This window comes from Motacilla alba, chromosome 5, assembly GCF_015832195.1.
Source record: "Motacilla alba alba isolate MOTALB_02 chromosome 5, Motacilla_alba_V1.0_pri, whole genome shotgun sequence".
NCBI classification, from domain to species: domain Eukaryota; kingdom Metazoa; phylum Chordata; class Aves; order Passeriformes; family Motacillidae; genus Motacilla; species Motacilla alba.
The window spans coordinates 15,656,298-15,681,027 of NC_052020.1; the positions used below are offsets into that span (position 1 = coordinate 15,656,298).

At 45.3% G+C, this 24,730-nt stretch overlaps 1 long non-coding RNA gene across 2 annotated transcripts in view; it reads right to left on the minus strand.

Moving 5' to 3' along the window:
• Window positions 1-21,403, minus strand: part of LOC119701742 — a 52,521-nt gene extending 31,118 nt beyond the window's left edge. For both annotated transcript variants that reach the window (XR_005257159.1, XR_005257158.1), the window contains exons 1-3: window positions 18,862-21,403; window positions 18,459-18,539; window positions 15,406-16,348 (exon numbers count right to left, since the gene is read on the minus strand). This is a non-coding gene — a long non-coding RNA (uncharacterized LOC119701742). The remainder of the gene's footprint in view (window positions 1-15,405; window positions 16,349-18,458; window positions 18,540-18,861) is intronic.
• Window positions 21,404-24,730: the final 3,327 nt, after the last annotated feature.

The window sequence follows — 24,730 nt, forward strand, 5'->3', positions numbered from 1 at the left end:
AGAACCAAAAAATGTTAGGTTGAATAGGATAAAGAACAATACCAAAAACGTTATAAATGCCACCACATAAATCAATGACACATTCACACTTTGAGAATGAGCTGAAGCCTGCTCACCCATTTCAGATCAGGGATAACAGGAACAGAGGCCAGAGAAGGATGCCAAAAAATTGTTAGAGACATAGAAAGGTTTCCAAGGTTGTTAGGAGGAAAGATCAAGGTCCAAATGGTTCAATAGCTTGCCCTAGAAGTGTATAAAATTATGGGTGAGACAGGGCGAATGGGAGTTAATGGTGGCCACCTAAAAACACTCCAAAAATGTTATTGCAACAGGAAAAAGAAAGCCCATCAATATTTAGAAGATTGCCCAATTAATATGTGGAACTTGATGCCACAAGATGTCAAAGAGTTCAGCTCTCACCACACTGCCATCACAAAACAGTGAATGGAATGTATAGGACACACACATGCATCCTGGCTGGAGTGCCTGGGCAGGCACTGAACTCCTGGGCTAGGAAGACACTGTGAAACCAATGGCAGTGAAGAAAACCAGGGAGAAACTTGATACTAGCAGGAATACAAGGAGAAGGTTAAGGAGAAAAAAGTTTCTGGAAAAGGAAAATGGGAGATAAACTTCATGTAATAATCTGGAAAAAGGTTAAGGGAGGTGTTTTGTGGGATTTCGTCTTTCAGTCTCCAAGTGATAGAGGGGAAGTTTTTTTAAGGTACTCCTAGGCTGTGTCAGAGCATATGCTCCAGTCCTCTGATGAAAGGAAAAATGGAAGATGCTGATCACAGGTGAATGTTTACAGCTGCAGCCAGCTGGGCTGCAGACAGAGCAGCCAAGCCATGAAGAGCTGTCCCATTCAAGCCTATGCTCCAAACACCAACATCCTGGTCCATCCCCAAGTACTGCATTCCCTTTGCAGCCCAGTTCACCATTCAAAAATAAACATCTGAATATCCTGCAGATGGGGAATTTCAGGCAGCATTGAGTGTTTTCAGTCTATGGTTTGATTTAGGCTGGCACAGAGAGACCAGCTGCAGTGGTGCACATTTTGAGCTGCAGAAGGAAAGAATATTTTCTCCTATGTTATCCACTGTGCCTCCAGCTCAACCATCCTGGAGCCTCAGTCTAAGTGCATCTAGAATGTATAGAGCTGGGGGTTTTTCCACCACACAGGGACTTGTGACAGCACAACTTTGTGCCTACAGGTGCCTACAACTTTGCCATTGCCTACAGCAAATGGCAAAGCTTGCAGATCACTGAGCACAATCCAAGCAGGTGCTTAACGACGAGGGCTAACAAACCTCTTCAGACAGTATGTTTGTTATGAGGGTCATCTTGATTTGCGCATGGCTCTGATTTCCTTATCAAGAGCAAGCAGATGGACAAGGAAAGCAGAAATTAAGCCTTATGGCCACTGAAATAGAGCAATTTTTGCTTCACGTTCAGGGATTTTACTCGAGTTCTCCACAGCTGTAGTGACAAGAGCAGTTGGGGTGGTAACATGAACACATGGGAAGCATTAAAGCGCAACATCACACAGCACTTGGGCCCATCCAGACTACTCATATATTACAGGGCACAAGGTTGCCTGCTCCCCTGTCCATCAATGTGCCCATGGGATGCCCACTGCAGGGCTTTCCTCTGCTTATGCAGGCCTGCAGTGGGGTTTTTTGCTCCAGTGTGCATGACTGGTGGTATGGATACCTAGCCAGGCATGGGCCTAAACTGGAAATGTGACACCAGGGAAGCAATCACACAGATTTGTGGTAGTGGATGTACCAGCACATGCACATCAAGCAGCAGTCCTAGTCCTGGAATGAGACCATCCATCCCCAAAGGCATGGCTCTTGCCACTCTTTAGCATTGGAAACAGCAGATGGGTAAGAATTTGCCCTGTAGTTCTGGGGCAGCAGGACATTTTTCTTCCTTTCCCTCCCAAGTGTTGCCCTCCACCTACTCTTCTCCCAGGAAGCACGGAGCATCACAACCAGAAATAAAATCAACAATGATGCAAAACACACAAATAATGCCACAGTTACTCACACAACCTTTGACATCACCTGCCTGCTCCTGGCTTCCCTTTCCAGCATGGGAAGCAGGAGCGCCAGCAGAGCAAGCACAGCACATATCACCCATTGCTCCAGCTGCTTTTCTGCACACCTCCTACTCCTAATCCCACCCGCCCTCCTTCCCCACCCAGTGGGGAACCCCACCACCAACATACCATGCACACAACATAATAAAGCAACAGAGTACAGTGTTAAGCAAGGCTTTTATGTGCAGCCAACATTTCAAAAGGCACAGTACATGCTGTATGCTCAGTGCCGTCAGACTCCAAGTCTGCATTCTCCAGTGTTTTAGGAAAAAGGTAAGGCAGGAGGAGAGTGTGAGGGGGGCGAACAGACCAAGCTTTGTGGAATTCTTTTTAAGAGTGTATGCATGCCTGTATAAAAGGGCATTTTTTTCCTGACCTCAAAGAGACAATATTATTTCACACAGACCTGTTTCCAAGAGCTGCCAAGCTATTTCTACATGAACCAATGCCTGGTTGAGGCAGTGACTGTGAAGGGGAAACCCTCTCTCCAAGTACGACATGGAAATTCCTTGACCTCAGCTGCAAAGCAAATCAACACATGTGCAATGGGCCAATGAAAAAGAAATTGAAATACCAGAGTGGCCAACACAGATGAGGGCAGGTGTGTAAGGCAGAAGGCACAGCCTGCTTTTTCCAGTCAAAAGGCCTGACAAAAAAAAAAAACAGGGACATGCCAGGCTGGGAAGAAGAGGAAAGCAGGGCAAAACCAAGAGCACTGAGACATTGGTTAGAAAAGCAAAGATGTAAAATGCCAGGCAAACAGGTTCTGAATCATATTCTAAAGCCCAAAGGTAGAAAAGCAGGGCAAACAGGCATGGAAGGCAGAAATAAATATTTATTTTAGTCCATGTTATCGTTTGCTGTGCTTCATGGAAAGGTTTGGGTGTTCACGATGCGCCCAGACAGAGCCAAATAAGTTCATCATCAGTCTAGACCTGGTCACACCAAGTAGTGACTACACCACAGACCTGCACCCTACTCCAAAGCTGTGTTTACTTCCTCCAGGCCATTGGAGAAAACACCTCCAGAGTGAAACTATTTTTCCTGACTGACATTAAGGACACACCAACATGCTGTCTCCAGCAAAAGTCCCACAAACAAGTCACCACTGAATAAAGAGCTGAACAGCAACAACTGACCCATGTCAGCTTTCCAGTCAAGGGAGACAGAGCCCTTTCGTTTCTTTCTTGGAGAGCTGGAAAGCTAGAATTAAAGCACCTGAAGCCTAGAAAACACTTGTGATCAGGGCTGAATCCTTTAGGATAGGCAAAGCAGCATTCCCCCCACGGCAGAAAACAGATGCAAACCCCAACCCCTCCATGGCTCCGCGATGGGATTAATAATGCTCCACAGTCAGGTGTGAACGTGAGCTCCCAGCACTCCTGTAACACACCAGATGCACAGCCTGCTCTCACCATGGGATAGATGTCAGTCAGAAGGGATCTCCCACTGCCAGAATAATTTGTCTTTTTCATGGCCCACTCCAGGTTAACAGCGGGAAAGATGACTGCAAGGTCTGGGCCACAGACCTTCCAAGCAACCTGCACAAAGCAGAACAGCAAACACAAGTACTAGTGGCATCCATGGGTCAGTTTATGTGCACACACAAGGACGGGGATGCACAGCTTTTTCAGGGCCATGAGCCTCTTCTAAGATCAGCCATGGATACAAGCCACAGCTACAAGCCTTATTACAACAGTGTCTGTATTTAGGGAAGTAAGTAAGAGCAGTCCATATACTTTCATCCTTTTCAGAGTCCCAGGAACCTCCACTTAACAAAAAACATTTACTCATTACAGCAAGAGTGACATGCACTAAAGGCAACAATTTTGCTGGTGCTTAGATACCCTGCATTAAAGACACAAGCAATCAGACCCAAGTGACACCTGTGCTCCAAGACCTAAAACTGGGTCATAACCCACTCCATCCTCAATTAGTTCTCAAAGACCCCAAACTGCTGTAGTTTCAGTACCTGCTGGGTTTTCCCAGTCAAAGACAAGCCTTTGAAAAACAAGAGTGACATCCAAGGAACTTGATTCTTACTGAATCTACAACATGGGTTTCTTTACACACAATTCCAATTTGGGATATATGGCCTTTCCTATTAGACATCTAGAGGAAGTGTGGGTACCAATCCAGTCTCTCCTCTCCTCCCCTGGTCACCTGCCCCTCTCCTGCTAACGTCAAACTTTCCAAGGTCCCCCAGCGCTCGTGGTCTAGGACAGAAATGTATTTATTAGGCCAAAATGAACAGAGTGTGCATGGATTAGAAAATGGGTCCTGTCTGTTCACCTAGGGTTGGGCAAGCTTGTTTTGCCTGATTTAGAGGCCATTCAAACATTGTGGGTTTGAACATTACTGCATTAGTATTTCACTTAGGAAAAACTGTGAAAAAAAAAAAAAAAGAAATGTGACGAGAAGGGGAAAAATCCAGTGGAAACACAAATAGTGTATAATGTATATGGGGTCCCCACTTGTGCCAGCACAGATCTTCTAAGCCCTAATACATTGCACAGGCTTCCCGTCAGCTAGAAGTTCCTTTGGTGTACACACACACAAAAAAAAAAAAAAAATCCTAAATCACCATAAAGAGATGGAACAAGTCAAAAGAAATGGATATACATACCGACTACAGCTGGTCCTAAACTCTGACCTGTCTTCATTTAGACTTGAAAATCAAGACCATGTAGATCAAGAAGAGAGAACTAATTTGCAAAGCTCCAAGTCACTCAGACCACCTTGGGTGAATCACAACAGCCTTCTGCATCAACAGGACATGATGCAAACTATCCCCAGCTCCTGCAGTTGGTTCATTAGCTTTCTCCCTCCCTCAGCTCCACCTGGCTGCATGCAGGACTCCCAACAGCTCAGCTTTCTAGAGATAATTAGCAGTGGTCATTTTACATCCCTCTGGGGCAGGACCCCCTGGCAGGTGACATTATATTAGGGCTCATCAACTGAAGAACAAGTCCTTCAGGTTCAAGAGCTAACCCTGAGAGGTCAGCTGGTCTCTTCCCAAACTTCACCTCAACACCAGCAGAGGGGAAACGTGCGAGACATCCTTAGCGCAGGGAGTAAAAGCAAGCAGAGGATAAAAATTGGGCACCAGGGAAAAAACTTAAGGTACTGAACAAACAAGGCAGCGAGGCTCTCCTTGCCAATCTGAGCACTTTAAACCATCTCCTCTATCACCTGTCTCCATTTCGAAAGGAAAAAAACCCACAAGGAATCAAGTGGAAACCAAACTGAGAATAGCCTAAAGTACCAAATCCTAAAGGTTGATTTAGGTGAAAACAGAGACAAGAAACAAAGAGGTGGGATGCTGGCAATGGACATTGCTTACCTGCATGCAAGCGGGATCCAACAGCAGAGAGCACCACCTAACTAAGCAGTACTCCCAGCACCCTGCAGTCCTCATCCTGAGACCTGCCAGCCCCAGAGAACTCACTCAGGTAATTAACTCCACCTAAAACACCATTCCTTTCTCCTCCCTCTTCTCCATCAGGCATTTTAAAGCACCACACCTGTGTCAGTTCATCCTCTGCTCCCACTTACACCTGGGCTACACTCTTCCTCGCTAGCAGGCCCCATAAGCTGCACTAATGAGAGAGTGTTTGTATCCAGAAACCACACACAAGGTACCACCATCATGTTGGGCCATCTTTTCACCCTGCCTGTGGGCCCCTTGTGCCCAGAGGATACTGTCAAGACAAGCACAGTTGCACAGATGTCAGCAGGACTGCCCCAGCCCTGCCCTTGCCTGCAGTGCAGGGGAGGATGCTGTGAGCCCTATATGGCAACGACCCCACACAGAAGGAATCCCTTTTCTTCTCCATAACATCTCTGACTTCCCCCCCACCTAATCTATATTTTTTTTCCGGCCCATGTATACTTTCCAGCTCGTTTCCTCTTGCGGTTCTCATTTCCCGCTCCTAGGAGGTGAGCTCATGCGTTTCTCAATTACCAGCCAAAGAAAGAGAGGGAGAAAGCAATCTTATGGAAACAGATGAAGTCACGCCTGTATAAGGCCACATTACAGCTTGTGCTCACAGAGCCATGATGCAGACATTGCTGCCCCCCGACCCTGGCAGGGCAGCCCAGCTTCCCAGTCCACAGCTGAAGTTTCTCCCTTCGTGCCAAGGGAAGACGCTCCACCAACACTCAGGGAGTGCAGCGCATGTTTGTCTTGCTGGCTTTTCCCTCTCGTCCCCCCTCCAGCCTGGCTTTCGATCCTACCGCCCTTTTGTCCACCCCCAGCGATCCCCATGGATCTTTGACTCACTCACAGCACGCCACTGAGTCAATAGCGAGCCCACAGAGCGTGTGCAAGGCTCCCAGCACTGCGTGCTCTGCCTACGGCTATGCGGACGCCGGAGAAGTTACACCAGGGAAATCTAAAGGCAATTAAAAGCATAATACAAGTGGTTGTTTAGAAAAGGTGGTGGGGAGGAGAGAATAAAATTAAAATAAATAAAGGAATGTTTTAATGAGTGCAGCAGTGAAAGTGGGATTAGAGGTGCCTGAATGGCATCTCTATATTTCCCGTATGGAAGGGAGGGCCGCCCAGTGCAACCAGAGCTGGCAAAAAAAATTAGCTGGGCCTCAGGCTCAGAGAAACATTTGGCTAGAAAGGAAAGAGGGTAATTGCTGCAAATGTAGACTAATTCAGGAAGCAGCCAGCCCTACACGGGGCCGGTTTTTTATGCTGTTAGACTGCTATGGACACTTTGTGAGTGCTGGCTTGAGGGGTGGAAAAAAGCACAGGGAAGTAGTAGGAAAAAACAAACCAAAACAAGACAGAAAACAACAAATTTCTCATTTCCACAGTTCATGCGTGCTTAGTGTTTTTCTTCCCTCGTCTCTTGCTCTCCAAGGACACTTAGGACCTGCTGGGGTCCTACTCAGCCTTGCCTTCACCAGTCTATCCGATGGCCATGGAGGGAGCAATCTCAGTGGCTCCCAAAGCGTGGACCATATCCCTCCCTTCCCCCTGCCCCAGGAGAGGAGCGGGCTGGAAGGTGAGGCGCAGGGCACGGAGGATGTGTTTACTCTCATAACACCCCTGTGAGGTGGGGAAGTCATAGCCTCATCTGACAGATGAGGAACAGAGGCAAAGTGAGATTAAAGGATTAGCCCAAGGTCACACAGGAAAAGTTTGCAGCAGAAGTGGAAATTAAACCCAGGTCTCTAGGTCCAAAATCAGTGCCTTAAGCGCAAGACCAGACTTTCCTAGAGTTGGTCAACCTTTTATATTTGATAGTTTAATTTCAAACAGAAAAACAGTTTATTTTCTAAATACATATTTTCATAGAAAAGGGAGATGGAGGAGCTCATTTCCTGGAGGCAGGAGCTGCTTAAGATCTTATTTATTTCTGTTTAACTTAATTTCTTTTAGGTTTTAGCATTTCTGATGGTAAAAAAATGCTGCAGAAATTTCAAAGCACAGGAACACATTTTTTTTTGTTAATAATTCATCATGAGAAATATTTTCCACTTTCCAGCCAGTTCTGCCCTGCCTCTCTTTGCCTTACCAGGTTTTTAATACCTTTTAATTATTTTTTTTTTCATAGCCTCAACTAGCTTAGAAAGCCCACATCTAAACAGAGGCCTTTGTTGGACAACACTATGGTCACTAGAACCCTGTGGCTCGGAAAGGTACTTTACAAATGAGTACAGGCAACAAGTCCATGCCTGGACATATGTAAGCTGCAGGACAAATCTTGAGTTAGACCCCAGCTGCTGCTGACTCTGCTCATCCAGTCCCTGCCCAGACCATGCCTCCCTCTGCTTCTGGCTCTGAAACTCCCTATTTTCTTCCTTTTTATTGTGCTGCCAAGCCCAGTCCTTCCAAAACACATCTTCCTCTTGGCTCTGAAAGCCCCTTGGCAGGGGAAGGCAGTCCCACGCCTCCTCACACATGGGCCAGCTGAGGTCCATGGAGGAGCAACCACTTGTCCACAATCAACTAGAAGACCATCAGCAGAGCTGGGGGAAGTAGATGGGTTTCATTAATACAGAGCCTCTCTCCATTTAGACATGAGAAATCCAGCCCTCACAGAGGCCCCTAGGAATTTACCATCTCTATCCAAAAGGGGAGGTTTCTCACCCTGAGACACTAAACAGCAAGAAAGCTACATGAAGCAAACATGACCTGAGGCTGGCATATTTAAAGGTGACTTAAGGACCCAGACATTCAATTCCCATGAAAACAAATGAGAATCAGTTGGCAGAAAAGGGCTGTCTTACATTCATGCCAACCAAACGGTTAAAATTAGTTACAATTGGTAAAGCATTCTGAAGAAAATGTGGAACACTTATATAAAAGCTGAGTGTTGCTCAGAAACAAAGATCTCTTTTCCTGTAATTGTGTTTAATGATCTCTGAAGAACAAGCAGACAATCCACAAGGATGACTACCACCATCACATATGTTCCTGTGACAATAAGGGAATTAGGCTGAAACAAAGACTAATATGCTATCCTTACAAGGCAGTTTTCACTTCTAGTCTGGCTCCCTCTTTACTGAAACACTTACTTACACAAGCAGGCAAACTCTGTGCATCAATGATGAAGTATTCCACCAGCAGAAAATAAAAGTATTATGACTGGTATCAGTCCAGTTTGCCCTGAAGATATCTAAACACTCACCTACCACACAAAAATATTTCAGTCTCCTCTCTCACTTCCAGCTGGGTTGTGTCTGGTCCACAGTATCCACCATTCTCCTCTGGGCTGGGGAAGGCCAACCTAAGAGCAGAGCTTCAGCAGCATTGTAAGGGCAGGTCCTGGATCATTAACTGACCTTCATGCACAGAAAACTCAGCTCTGAGCTCCCTTCTGACTTGTTTCAGTCCCAAGGAAGGACCGCTTGTCCCTTCTGGGACAAGCTCTTTGAGGCTGGCTGAATTCTGCAGCAGTCCAGAGCACCCTGCACTGCCAAATGAAGAGCTGACTCACAAATTTTGACTCACCTCTGTCGGTACAGATAACAAAAGCATCATAGACCAGTGTGTGCTATCCAAAAGATGTTCAAGATCACCTGGATATTTTTGCATCTGGGCTGTGACTGCACCCTCTCTTTTTTTCACTGCTTCCCCCCATTATCACCTTAGTTAACAGTGGGTAAGAAACTAATTTTACCTGTAAGTCCGTGTGCTCACACATAGGTAGCACAAGGGCAGGGTTCTTCGGCAGCCCAGTTGATTTGTTGTGGTTTGTCCTGTATGGTCAATGTTTGTCATCTTCCTGAGGATATGCCCACAGGGAAGAGGTGCAGAGAGGCCTGAACACACCCACAGGGCTGCCTGGAAGCTTTGGGTGCAAAGCTGCCTGAAAGCTTTTGGGTGCATTTTCACCTGGTCCAGGCAGGTGATAATCAGCTGGTCTTCATCCTATTTTACAGGTCAGGTCTGAACCCAGGACAGAAATACCCAGAGGAAAACTTCTCTAGACTGGAGCTAACATTATACAGGCAGAATGTGGTTTTCACTTCTTTGTCGCAAGTTCTGGGTAAGGTGAAGCGGATTCCTGGAAACTGAAGGGTTTGGCCACTAGAGTTGTAGACTTGGAAAAATACTACTTCTGGCTATGATGATTTATTTATAGTTGCAATTAAAGACAAAAAGCCTCTTCAGAGAGGGAGGATGAAGTGGAAACAAGGCCAGGCCTAGAAACCTAAGACTACAGGGATTCCCAGAGCAAAATTAATCAGGGAACTGAATTGTTTTCTATTTTTTTCTCTTTTTTTCCTAAAGCGTTATCTCTTTATTTTGCTTATCTGGCTCTCAGCTTTGCAACAACCACATTTCTGGACCTTCCCCACGAGCTTTGGAAACAGGCCAAACACTAGAATTGAGACTGGGGATGGGTCTCAAACTCCCAAGAAAGAATTGTAAGCCTTCAGCCACAAAGGCCATCCTACACCTTAACCCTGGAGCTGTTCTCTGCCCAGCCACAGCAAAAGTAGAGACAGCTTTGGGATGTGGCTGTGGAAGCAAAGAGGAGAGCCCAAAATCACCAGCTGCATGGAAGAGCAAAGAAGTATGAGAAGGCAAGAAAGAGGCCAAAAGTTCTTACATCTACAAAAAGAAATGTGTGTGGTAGGATTTTCTCTGTGCTGGCCTTTGATTTACAGCCTGTCAGGGTATATATTATTCCAGCTCTTAAAAGAGTGGGTGTGGTGCAAACCCCCAGACAACCTTTTGAGAAGGAGCTCTGTAGATGTCTCTTCATTCCTTTTAGATCCAGTTTTTGGCCCTTTTATTAATCCCCTGATGAATAAAAGATCTGGCTCCAGCCACCATGACTTGGATAACAAATGAGGTGGGGAACTGCAGATCAATTCAAACAAGCAAGACAAGTCAAAGGAGGTGCTTCTTTGCTGTCCCAGTGCTCTCCCACTCCTTCTGACCAGGGGCTCCAATCAAGACCTCTAGGCTGGACAGAACCTCTGATCACTGCAGCAATCAAAAAAGTGCCTAGGCAGACCAAAACTAGGGACAGTCTCTCACACAGAAAAGCCAGGGCTGCTTTGCTGTAAGAGGCACTGAGGTCAGCTCTGTCTGTTCATCCCCAAGTCTGGATTCTGAGGCCTCAACTTCCCTCTTCAGACTGGAGCAAGAGCCCTAGACAGCCACCCATGTCATTACCATGTGTAAGCACCTCCAACTAAAAGGCTGCTACAGGTTTACCCTTCAGCCTGCATTGCCCCGTTTACTTACTGCATTCCAGCCTGGAAGAAGAGGCCACACTCCCTGTTTACATACACTTTACTACAAGAGAGGTTTTTTAAGTCTCGTGGAGCAGCCTGACTTCCACACTGCGACAAGAAGCTGCACTGCACCCCCTTCATGCAGCTTTTCATGCAACTTTCCCCCACTCTGCCTCCCCTGGAACATGTGTGGACTACTAGCAGCAGCTATCTTCAGACAGGTACAAGAAGCACAGCTAAAACCCATGGCAGAAAGGTAGTACCTCTCCCTAAAATGGGGAAGAAGCAAGAGTGGATGAACTTTAACTCACAGGCTTTATAGGACTAGCTGAAACAATTAGTAATTACCTATTTGTCTCTTATCAAGATGTCTGAGGTGCATGACAGAGAGAGCAAAGCAAACTTTATGCCTAAAATTATATAAGCTTGTGGGTTGCAAAAGGAAGAGAAGTCAGGTTAGCTACAATTCCCAGGAGAAAAAGTCTGAAGCATAAATAAAAAATAAATAAATACCGCAAAGTATTCGTAACCACAGAAGATAACAAAGCAAAGTCTTAGGCTAATATGGATTTAATCAGAAATAATTTGGATCCAGCTAAGCTAATTTCCCTCTATGACAGGCCGCATGGATAGCAGAGAGGCCATTACATGTCTTGACTTATAAAGCTTCAGATGCATAACATCCTCCTAAGAGATGAAATAAATGGTCTCAAATAAACTTTCACAGAGCAGATGCAAAAGTGACTAAAAATATGATACTTGGACGCTAACTATCAATGGGTCACTGTCAAAATGGAGGGATTAACCCAGCAGAGCTGTACTGTGTTTGTTGTGAGTCCAGATTTCTTCAAAGTTTTCTCTAACAACTTGAGCCATGAGATGGATTGCACGCTTGTAAAATACACAGCTGCTATGTAGCTGGGAAGAACTGCCTGAAGACAGGCTTGAATTCTGATCTTGACAGTGGGGGAAATGTCAGAAAAAAATTGGACCCCATTCAGTACAGATAAGGGTAGGGAAAACCTGTCCACAATTCCTCAGAAAATTATGGAGAGCTTTGAGATGGACTGCAAGCTTAATAGGAGTCAGCCATGTCTCATGGCTATAGATAAAAGACAAATGTTGTCCTGGGTAGTACAAACAGCCTGACTCCAGCCTGTAAAACATGTGCCCTTCTGCTCTGGTCCACCTGGCAAGGGCCCAGCCAGAGTGTTCAGCTAGTCTCAGGACAGCAGACTCCAAAAAGATGTACATTGATAGGAAATAATCTGGAGGAAAGCAACACAATCAAACATTTAGGACAACCTCGCCTGTGTGGAGAGCTTTGAACAAAGTGGGGTGGTCCATCGCAAAAGAAAAACCCATAAAGAGATAATATATAACAAGAGTTTTCAGATTCCTGAAAGTCTCACCTGCCTTTCTAAGCCCAGGCACTGGACACCCTCCACTTCAGAAACACAGAGCAGGTAATCAATACACACTTCAGGAAAACATGGCATGGGATGGAGGGTGGTCCAGTGAAGACCACAGTGTAAGCAAGAACTTTTGGCCCACAAAGAGCAGGAGCTACTGAATAGCCTTTGCCTCCAACAGCCCACCCAAAAGGCATCACAGTGGAAGGCAGTTTTTGCATCCTGCGAGAGCAGCTGGGCCAGAGTGCGTGTGAGACCTTGATTAAAAACAGGCTGCTGTTCACATTTCAGCTCTGCTGCTGGCAATCCGTGAGAACTTCCTCATTCCTAGAGGGTCTCCTCATCCCAGATGAGGGAGCTGGTGTCTGGGGAAGACCTTTAGTATTCATTACAAAAATGTTTCAACCCTCTTGTCGGTCTCTCCTCACTTTACCAAAGCATGCAGACAATCATATTTTATAGAAGCACCCACCAGCTCTCCCTCGACTGGCTCTGCTGCTCGAATGCCTGACTCACCCCTATGCTGTCAAAGGAAAACACTTCCATCCATGGAAAGCACTCCACAGGTTTCAGTGGAACTTGTACAGGACCCCAGAGCAGTGGTACTGAAAGGTGAGGGGCCCACAGCTTCCACAAGTGACTCATGAGACTGAAGAGGGGGGACATCCCTGAAATACAAGTGGAAGAGCATCACGCTGGACCAGAATCATGCAGAAGGCACAGCAAGAGCAAGCCACAGAGCTCTGTAGGTTTGGGAGTGATGTCCATTCCCCAGGCACACCAAAATGAAGAGGCAACATGGCTGCCCTCCTGGGGAAAGGATGGAATGCCAGTCCCTGGTAGAGCTGCAGGTTCCCATCCCCAGTCACAGTGGGTGAAACATGCCATGCTCCCAGCTAGAGGGAGAGGAGCATCCCCAAACATCGAGGGAGGGGCATCTCCAGTGCCTAAAAAGCCCAGAGGAAGGTCCAGACAACAAGAACAGCAAACACCAACCAAAGCTCTGTGGAATATGAAAGGAAGAAATAAGTAAAAGCAGATGGAGTTGTGCCACAGAGGGCTTTTCCCTTGCATCTCTGGCATTCCACAAACAGTCACCTCCCCTGCCCAGATGGTCTCTGTCCTCAGTGAACTGGGCAACTCTGCTCTCAGCTCTGTCTGGCAGCCCTTGTCCATGGGGAATGCTAAACCTCAGAGTCCCAACACACACATTGCAGACAAATTTTTAACCGCTTCCCTCGCTCCAAAGCAAAGCCAACTGCACTGCAGTCCCAGCACAATGAAAGCATAACATAGGTACAAAGCTGAACAGACCAAAAACCTTTAAAATTTCATGTAGTTTTTTATCCCCCTTGTTTTATCAAGTAGGTTCAAACACGGTCACATGTGTTATGATCTAACCATTAGTTCAAATACCACTTAATGCAGAAGTTCACGTTGCTTCAGTTACATCAGGACAAAGACTGATCTGAGCAGGGTCCATTTGACCTGAACCATTTCCTGATTCATCCACAGAGTGTTACTCAGGGATCTCACTGAGTTCTTTAATAATATCTTCCACTTAACAAATGAAAGTTTTCGTATGGCTCAAATCTAACCATTGCCTGGACTGTTAAGGTCTCTGCATGTTGCACACCCTGCTATAGATCTGTTTCTAGAATAAATATGGCATCCCAAGCACACATAGACCACGCTTGTACTCGCAGTGAAATACTGATGTTACTGCACCATGAAAAGAAGTTATATTGCTTTAAAGGCAACAGCACAGAGCAGTATAAATTTTTGCACAAACTCTCAGATCTTTCCCTGAAAGCAGGGGACAGCAATTATTCCTGAACCAAAACCATGCAACAGTGGCAGTAAATTATTTGACTTGTTTTTTGGAAAATATTGTGTGCAAGCCAGGCCAATAAAAGTGATCCAGTATCCCAGGCATTTTTGCCCCTTGTTAAAAATGCCTAATTGTCCTTCCAGCTAATTTACTAGCATAAAATCCAGTACATTTTAATAGCTGACTAATTTGCAGAGCTCTTACTGGGCCTGTGTCTTAGGTCTGCTCTGAAGAAAGAAACTAACAAAAGTGTCTGGGAAAGACCAACATGACCTGCAGCCACCAGGGAAACACCTCACCAGCTGAGTAGTTTGGCTATATCTTGTTGGCAGCTGTTGGAAGTCCATGAAGAAGTAAGTGCCTTCATAAATGTAACTCCACACAAGTCATTGCCCAGTTGAAGGTGAGGAAACTGCTGTACATCGCAGAGCTGAAATCCTTCTTCAAAGAATAGACACACACCATTCCCAGGCTGAGCATTTTATATGCACACACAGCATTGCAAAGTCCACTATTGTAATTTGGTTTCAGTAAAAACAATGGCTTCTGAGGGATATAGATGTGGGCTCAACAAAAAACACTAAACACTCCCACTTGGCTATAAATAATTTTTAGTAGATTTTAGGTGACAGTAGCTATGACTTTTCTGATCATGACTTAACACACTCCTCTTACCAAAAGATGACTAGACAAATGTCTGGCTAGAACCAATTGCTGTCATTCCATTGCCTTTGTGGCTGATCCCCACTAACCATCAATACGGGGCAATGCTTTTATGCAGCTGCTCTCGATTTAAACAAAGTTTACAAAATGGGCATACAGAGAAATTTCAGGTATGACTTATGGTTATCACAAGGGTGAAGGTAATTGACATTCCTGATGTTGCTCACTGCTATGCAGATGTGAAGCGACAAGTCCAGGTGCATCAAGCCTGGCATATCTATGTGTCTGGAAGACAAAGCCAAGAAATTAACAGCCCAGGAGAACCACCTACCAACTTCTAGCCACCAGGGATACACATGCTCAGCTAACAGGAGCAGCAATTCCTCACTGAGATTCCCTGAGCTGACTCTAAACAAGCTGGGACATCCATCTGGAGTGGCAGAGGCCTGTGTGGAGAGACCAGATTACTCTGAAGAGCAAGAAGAGCCACATCCACATGGCCCAGAGCCAAGCCCAGCCAGCCTCCTGAGCCACTTGGCTTAGCTGTGGTGTCGCTCTGACACAGCCACAGCCCTCCAAGGACTGGAGCCACCTTGGCACCACATCGCAGCGGGCAGAGGCGCCCAGAGGGATCACATCTAACAGACAAAGGCTGGGAAAGGGAACAGGGCCTGGGAGTCACTTACCTGGGGTTACAAAGCTGGTGAGCCACTTGGACAGGTACTGCACCCAAGCCTAGCCTGCTGTCCACTTGCCCACACTGTCAGTCTGCCAGTGGAGAGTTCAAAGGACAGTTTCAGCTGCTCACACACATATGGTTGCTGACACGTGGCTCAGGAGGAGGAAGATAATAACAGATCATCTAAGGATAACATACTGTATGTCAGATCATGCTGAAAGGGGCCCAAGCCAAGTAAGCTTTTTTCCCCCTCTTCAATGGAATTTCCTCGTGCATGCATGTTTTATTCTGAAGATGACATTTGTTTGCCTAGAAGAGAAGATTATTCAGCAGACTATTTTCTTTAAAGAAAAAAAATTAAGTCTTCCAGGTCACTAGAAAAATGTACAAGTTTTTTTTTTTTTTTTTAAAGGAGAGACCAAATGCAATAAAGCTACACAGTGGGCATGAAGTGAAATAAGAGAAATAATGGGAATAAATTAATCCTTTAGGTTTGCAGATTAATGCAGATGGCATTTTCTCAGCCATGCTTAATTCATGTATATCTTAATATCTTGGTCCTCTTCTGCATCTAAGTCCACTTGGCACTTGGCACTAAGTGGCACTTAGTCCACTAAGTCCACTTGGCACTAAGTCCACTTGCCAGCAAAGTTCCTTCCACACTTCCCCTGAACAGAGAAACACAGGTGAGCAGTTCTCATGGGTTTTATATTTTCAGCCAAAAGCACACCTTCTAGTCTTTCATCTTTATTTTCTGTCCCCGTGGTCAAATCACAAACTCATCAGAGACAGGCATGTGCATGGGAATAAAAGGACACAAGAACAGACTCCCCCACAGCACTTTACCAAGGTCATTTGGGCTGCATCTTCACTGTATCTCAGCCTGGAGAGTCCTACTCGATGTGTCAGTCCTTTTTGACTGCTAAAGGTTCTTCCAGTAGACACATCTTCTGCAAATGGAAATTCACAATATATTTACTTTTTTATCAACCTTTCACTCCTAAACTGTAGGCTTTTCAAACACAGGTCAAAACCTGCTTATCAAGTTTCTTTCCCTCATATCCAGTGCTCATGCTTGTCAACCATGACTGAACCTTGTATAATTTTGCAATTAAGGACTATTTGTGGTCTCAGCAGATTCATCCCCTACACCCCAAAAAGTGGTACACCTGAGTATCAGAGACCATTCCAAGTCACAAATGGCCTCTTGAAATCATCCACATCCTGTTTGAAGCAGGACCAGCTGAGAAGAGTTTGTGCTTGACTTTGCCCATTCAGGTTCAGAATATCCCCAAGGATATCAATCCCAAATTGCTGTGGGCTCCTACTCTTGTGTTCCACAATCCTTGAAGGGGCAGGCATTTTTTTTTTCCGAATATCTAACAGAAATTGCTATTTTTGGAACTTGTGTCTGCTGCCAACTGTATCACTGTCCATCTCTGAATCAAACAGTGTGGTTTTCCAGGCTCCTTTTGGGTACTTCTAATGAGTATAATGCTCACATAGCAATTTCAGTCTCAAATTTGGACTTTGACTAGAAAATTAGAGCAGTTCCTTCCACAGCAGCAAAGGAAAGCTGAATGGTGGAAGGACAATGCAATCAAAGTTAGTGAAGTGTCTGGGCATCCTCCCATCACAGTCAATAAGCCTGGAGTTAAATCCAGGAAGTGGACAGATAGCACAGTGAGAGAAGGCTTGGAGATACATTTTCTTAATGGCTTAAGGCAAACTGGTTTTAAAATTTGTCCCTGTGTGCATGGATTGCATATCAGATTCCTTTTTAATTCTTACTGCAAAAGCAGGAAATAAATAAAAAAAAACCCTTTCAAAATTCTCATTTGGTACTCAAAGAATGCTTGGCATAATTTGGAGAGGATATGGTATACTTTTTCATGAGTAATGAATGTTTAAGTCATGCTTGAAGCAGAAAATTCAATTCAACTTTAATTAGAGAGGCGTCACTAAGCTCTTATTAAGATTTTATAGGCCACAGAGGAGATCAGATCAAAATCTCGAGTTACGCCGAGCAGGCCAGGAAAGGCAAAGAAGAGATCACGTGCAGGACGACTCAGCTCATCCACTCTCTGCTATTTGTGTGTTACCAGAAAAAAATCTACCTGATCCAGGGATGACTGATTTTTAAGGATTCCTAGTACAGGCTGTAATGCTACACATTAGGGCTTCAAAAGTATTGTTCCCTGGCCTACACCATGCCATGGACTGAATCTTTGGGGGGAGCTGGGGCATATTGAGCAAACTCTGCTGGGCTATTAACCAAGTATGATCAGATACCTTTCCAGCTGCAGCAGCATCAGCTTTGCCATACTCTAAGGCTGTTGGTATGTGTCTCTCTTTTTTTTTTTTTTTTCTCTTTCCTCAAAATAAAAAGGACAGACCTGCAGAGCAAAACCAAAAACAATCAAGGTGGTCCTCCGACATGCAGAGTCAGAACCCCAGCAAATGCTGTCAAGGGAACAATATGGAAAATTTATCACAATTCACTATCTGGATTGTTTGCTGAGATTGGGAGATAATATTTCTGTTTAAAAATGAAGAGCTGGGAGCACAGGGACACAGCTGCAGGTATGACATCTCTCATGACCTCCAGAACTCAGGTGTTAGAGGGAAATATGGTTCCATCATTTTTTCTTTTCTTCTGCCACTTAAGGCAATAATTAATCTGTTAATACTGGCTGGAGACACATGATTTTATGGGAAACACAAATCAAGACAATATGGGTTTTAAAGGCAGACAGGATTTTTTTTTAAATATTAAATAGTTTTATTTTGATAATATTTGTAGCAAAATGGCCATGTAGCCACATCAAGTCCTGCAATAATTTTTGTTCACTTTTTTTTTGCATGTGTTGCAAGAATAGCTGGAGTATAGGAAGAAAAAAAGAAAAAGAAAGGAGAGAAACGTACAGTAAATCACAGAAAACCACAGAAAAATGATGGTACAGAAAATACAGTAGGTGTAGCTGTGATCCAGACAGGGCAGATATGGTAAGAAACCATCCCTTGGACAGGTCTCAGTAAAAACAGACAGGTTGCACAGACCTATTCTGTGATTCTTGAGAAGTCAAGCAGCAAAGTGGTCTCTCCCTGGTTCCTGGGCTCCGACACCATGTAATAGGACAGCTGAAACAAAACAAAGATTGAAGGAAGGGAAGACTGGAGAAAAAAAAAAAAAGAGAAAAACCACACACCCTTCACTATTAATGCCTTACAAGACACTACATAAAGAGGTGGAATTGTCACAGATTAAAATCCTTCTCTTCATGATAAGGGCAGACTCATGATAAGGTGCTGCAGTAGTACCACAGCCATGGAGTCTAGAGAGCAAGGTGTGGGAGGAGATACAAATAACTTCCTCTGCATGTAGGTGACACCTGCACGCTTATGTCCACTATCTAAACTTTAAAGAAGCCATATACAAGGAGAAGACACTGAAGAGCATTACCACAGCAGGGAGGATGTTTCCTTTCAGTTATTCCTCTTTCTCATCACGCACCTTTTCAGTCAGTGTTTCCTCAGTGGCAGAATCCCTACCAAGTAAGTATAGACAGCAGTGTAGATCAGGAAGGTTATTCCCACAAAGATTTACCTTGGAAGAAACTGGCCCCCATGCTGGAGCTGCCTTGTCCCATTCCACACACGTATGCGTGTTCAGCACATTTCCTTGGCAAATGAAGATCTGCAAATTTTGCTATCAAAACAGGTAATAAGGCACCAGAGGTTATCAAGCACCAGAGCCAGGAGGAGAGCTCAGTGCTTTGATCCATCTCAGCCATCTAGATCCCACTGCAGCTTACCACACTTCATGGTGCCTTCCTTTTCCCTCCACACATCTCGTTTTCCTCTCGGTTAAATGCTGTGCTCCTACATCCCCTCTCTGTTGCTTAGATGAGAGCCAATTAAAGCAATCCATTGAAACAAATAGGCAACTTGCTCACCTAATCCAGGAGAGCTCGCTAGTAAAAGAGGGCTACTGAAACTTTGCAGACAGATATGTAAGAAAGATCAGTGTTTCTTACCCAATCTTTCTCCTGGGATCAGAGTACAGTTGTGAAATATGTCAGAATTCTGTTTTCTTCTTTTCTTTCTTAAGTTTGTGTCTGAGGGCTTAATTTTTATTGGGATGGTGTTGCAAACAAGCCAGCCAGGGGCTTCAGAAAATGTCTCTATCCCTGATCCTTCACAAGCAAGTCCAAACATTCTTCAGATGGTCTTTGGAAATTATCTGAAGCAAAGGGGCTCTAACTCTGATGTGGACATGGTTAAAAGCTGTAAGAAGCTCCCTGGGCTGGAATGGCACCTACAGGCTTAACGTATTTACATTAATCAAGATTCAATCAAAGGCTTATTGGCACTCTCAGTCTGTGCGCCTGCATTACAAATAGCAATACAGATTTCTGGGAAGGTTTAGTCAAGGCCTTAGCATAACTCGCAGCTACAGTACAAAAATACATAAACCATATAAGGTTACACAGTTCATTAAATGTTAGCAATATGCTTAAAACTAAAACTAAGGCATGCACTTTATATACAATTTTGATTGTCTATAATCCGTGTCAACACAGCTGTGCTACAGACCTCCTAAGTCACTGTTAGCAAGTCCATCTGCTTCACTGAACTGTGTCTAGTTTTCAAATAATGGCAATTTCTTTAACATTTTATGATTCCTGACTGTGAAAACTGCCTCTTGCGTGAGCCTGTGTCAAAATCTGACTAATGTTGCAAACTGTGTGGTGCAATGAGATTTTGTTGGCAGTTAGAGAAACATAAAAATGTTAAGACACTTCGCAAAAGTTTCACAAAGGAGTCACTGAATAAATCTTTTAATCTCAAGTAGCACGTACTTCATTACATCAGCATTTTTCAAGGAATGTTCCTATTGTCAATGAAAATTAGCTCCAAGAATCTGAAAGCAGGAGAACTTAACAAGGGAACCAGAATCCCAGAATTATGGCTTGTGTGTCAAGCATTCTGTAAAAAAACAGACTTCTGAAAAGCTGGCTCTTCCACTTTACAAACACAGGCCTTTACTACCCCAGTAAGACCAAAGCAGATAATCTTTACTGGAAGATTTTGGATAGCTCTCAGTTAGAGAAATGTCATCATTCCCATCTGTTTTGCTGTGTACTATATCCACGGAAACTTCCCATCATTGGTGACAGGGCTAGCTCTGGGACCTTAACTCCCCGGCTAGATTCCCCACACGTTCTGTAAGAGTGAGTGAGGGTTTATAATGGTGCACAGATTTTTGTATTCTCCTCAACAGTAGTCACTATCCAAGTTAATGAGGAGATTTAACGATGCAAAGGCTTTGAGGAGCTGTTTCTGAGTAGAATGAACACAAATATCAGATGCCTAAATCAGAATAATTTTTCATGACTTAGTGACTGAAGAGCTATTTTCTTCCCTCCTCTGACTTCATTCAAGTACTGTCATTTGCCTTCAGAATGGTCTGGCAAGTCTAAAATAAAACCTGGTTTTCCCAAGGATAGAGAAGAGCTGTAACAGAGCACTGCACACAAGTTGGTTGTAACCTGCCTTACAGAAAAGTCATCATTTCCCCCTAACAACAAGGTCTTTAAATAATTCAGTCACATAAAACAAGAGGCCACGTAGCTGCCACCTCTTAAAAGTACCCTTCACGTGGCAAACAAAACAACAAATCCAACCCATTTGCAGACTCAGCAATGGCTGTGGACGTTTGTTCTGCCTGATGTACGGGCCCTAGTCAGTGCTGCAGGCGTGCTCTCAGACTGTCTGTTGCACATTTACCTTGTGCCTTTTGGACTTCATCCGTTCCTTACAGGAAGCCTAGACATTTATACCTTCAGCAGACATCTCAAATAAAATGAATAATATCTGGCCAGCTCACTGCTGAAATGAAAAAACCAAGAAAAGCGATGTGAGTGAGTCAGCAGCTACAGCTATTGCTCATATGTGGATCTCGAGTCTACGCCTGAGCCCAGGGTAATGCACGCATGGAGGGAGGTCTGTCTGTGCCATGTGCATGGTGGGCTGATCATTACTAAAAAGGCCTTTTTCCTTGCCAGGGACTGACTTGCAGGGTGACAAAAGTTCTCTTGTTGTGAGGGCCAAGATGATGCTGCAAGAGCTTCACAGCTTGGCAGGAGGCACCATCAAGCAGCTCTGAGGGTGTTTCAATCACCCCTCCACTCTCTCCCCATTTCCTTGTCCTCAAGAGAAAGACTCCATTGCTTCACCCTTTCATGCAAAGCAACTCTCCCCATCTGGCCCTCTACTTTTCCTCTTGGGAAAAGACCAGCAGAGCAGAGGCTGTCTTCTCTCGTGCACCCACCTGACTCACGGCCAGGAGACACCCTATCCTTCGAGCTGTGCTGTGACCAGCCCTGTGCTCAGAGCAGGACAGCAGAGGTAGCTGCTATCCAGCTGGCACAGCTGTCAGATGTGCCAACACAGCCTTTTATTACATCTGCTTTGTTGCACCCTAAATTCTTCCGTGAGTGCACACAAAGACAAGCTAGACCACTAAAAAGGGATCATTCAGGGAACAAATTATTTAAATGTCCACCTCTCTTGTGCTCCTCTACTTTCTCCACCCTTCTTCCATGGGAATAAATCTGTCTATAACTTCCCTTACCCTGGCACTTTGGACACTCAAGGCAAATATCTCCCGGGAGATCCCAGCATGACTGGGTGCTGGGAAAACATCTTGCGCCCAACTCCGTCACAAACCATAAGATCACCTCACCAAAAGGCTCTTGCAGTTCTCAGAAAGGGGATGTACTTGGAGTAACTGGAAGGACCTTGACCTGGATGCAATGGCCCACTGGTACTGCTCAGGCTGGGATCAGAGAGAGGCAGAGGCAGCACTCCAAGAGGACAGTGCTGCGAGCCAAGATACACACTGAGACTTGGGACCTGTTTTAATTATTGTTTCATTTCTTTCACTGCTCAGGAACATGTAACAAGCTGAAATGTGCGTTGTGCCTGTAAACATTTACTTTCTTTTGGTCTTGTGCAATGCTGTGTCTCATTCTCTTGGATGGTGCCTGGAATGCAGGAATAGCCATAACAGACCAGCTGAATGACTGTCAACTCAGCCGTCCATCTCCGACAGTGACCAGCACAAGCTGCTTTGAAGGAAGCTGCTAGAAACCCCACATCAGGCAGCTGTGGATTAAGTTGCCTCCAAGGGAAGTTTCTCCTTTCTGCCATGCGATTTGTGTTTGACTCACACTCTAAAAAAATCAGGGAAGCCTGCCTGCCCATCCAATAACTTTTTTTTTCCCCATGCCAATTCATGCAGTCGGGGTGCTGTGCATGGTGTGCCTGCCAGCTCCTGTTGGTGGAGCACGACACAGGGCTGTGCAGGTTAATCACGCCCCGTTCGCAGAACCGCGGCCGTCGCACGGTCAGACACGTGGGGCTGCAGTTGCTGTAAGCCTGATGGCTCACAGAGCCAGAACTCTGAGTCAGTGCCGGCACACTCTCTGCAGATGCACTCTGGCCCTTTGTACTCGCAGCCTGGGAGCACGAGGCGTTTGGGGATCCTGCCCCTCTTGCTTGCAGGAACAGTTGTTTTTGAACGGCACAAGAGAAGGGGCATGCACGCCATCAACTACTTGTGATCTTCCCCAGGCCTTTGGCAGAGAAATTATCTTGCAATTTGGCAAATCTCACCAGATGCACAAGAGGCCGGCTGGGGCTACAGCAAAGAGCAGGCCAGTCCGGGAGCGCCAGCCTCCCCCAGCCCTCCAGCAGGGCTGTCTGCCGTGCACTGAAAAGGAAAAGAACCTTTGCCCCTTCTTCTGGGTCTGAAGGAGCATCTGCAGGACTGAAACCAATCAAAGCCAGCTGTGAAAAATGAAGGGGAGAAGGCAGGGAAACACTGATTATTATGACTAGGAAAAACGCTATTAAAAAAAAATAAAGAAAAGGGAAAAACTGATCCCATATGGGAGGCAAATGAAATACAAATTCAAAACAGGCCATTACGCAGTGTGTCTCATAAGACTGCCACACTGGGGGCTGCATTCACGTGTGGAGATGCAGTGCCCCTGGGACCTCTGGAGACACCCCTCCGCTCTGCAGCAGGATTAGTGTTACCTTGGAGCATCCTGGGCTGAGACTGGCACAGGTCTGTTGATTAGGCAGCCCCTGCAGACTGACCGAGGAGTTATATGACTCCCCTGCAGACACACATAGAGTAACCTCAGGTCTGATCATTCCACCAAGCCTTTTCTGCCTCAGCCTCATATTCCAGGCAATTTTGCTGCTGGCTACTTGCTCCTTCTGAGATGAGTTCTTCCCCTCCTCCACTCTCACAGGGTAAACCACACAGCTGCCCTTTTGTCATTCCTCTTCTCATTCCACACTTCTCCTTCTTCAGCAGATCATCTCCATCACCTGCCCCATCTGCCTACCCAACACATGCCTTTCAAGCTGTTTCTGAGCTTAAGTCAAGCCCCTGAAGCTGGGCTCCCAGGGGCAAAATTTCTTCACCAACAAGGAGGCTTTTGGGGTGTAGTCCAAGCTCAATCCCCTTTTACACTCCCAGGAGGGAGGGAAATGCCCACCCTGTACCAGCCATACTGTGAGGCTCATTCACAATGTTATTGGACCAAAGGGGCAAAAAGCCAGCTCTCTTTTTATTCTCAGGTGTTTCTTCCACTGCTGTTGAAGCACAAGGACATTCAGCACAATGGGGGCTCATTTCTTTTGGTAGTGCTGACAATCATTCAACCACAGAAGGAAAACTGGAGGACAGCAACATGACTTCCCATGTCTGTGGGCTGTCCTCCTCAAAGATAACAGACTCTCCAGATCTTGAGGGACAGATGGTTAAAGGGTGCATTGCTTTGTCTGCCCTGCTCCTGTGATTCTGTCAAAGATACAAAATATTTGGTACTTACTTTTTTTTTTTTCCCAAGAGGCCCCTGATCATAAATGAGTCTCAGTGTCTATTTAAAAGACAAAGTAATTTCTTGCATACTGTAATGGAAAGAAAACATACAAAAAATATGAACTTCAGAGTTCAAACCACAGAAAGAGAAATCAATCCCTTTAAGAAAATTCATAGGAAACCCTCCCACTATAAGTCAGTTTCACATTTTTGGAGTCCAGCTCAGATGGAGTAAAATCCCCATGTCTGCTAATATGAGAATAGGATGCACTTCAGCTATTCAGATGCACAGCTCTACAGACCTCCCCCAGCCTGGGCTCCTTTGGCCACCCTGTGCCAGGGCCTGGGCAACATGGACCTGCCTTTTGAGAGCCATCTCTCTGGTGTCTGGATCTTGGGGAAAAGCAGGAAGAGAGGGGGCCCTGAAGGC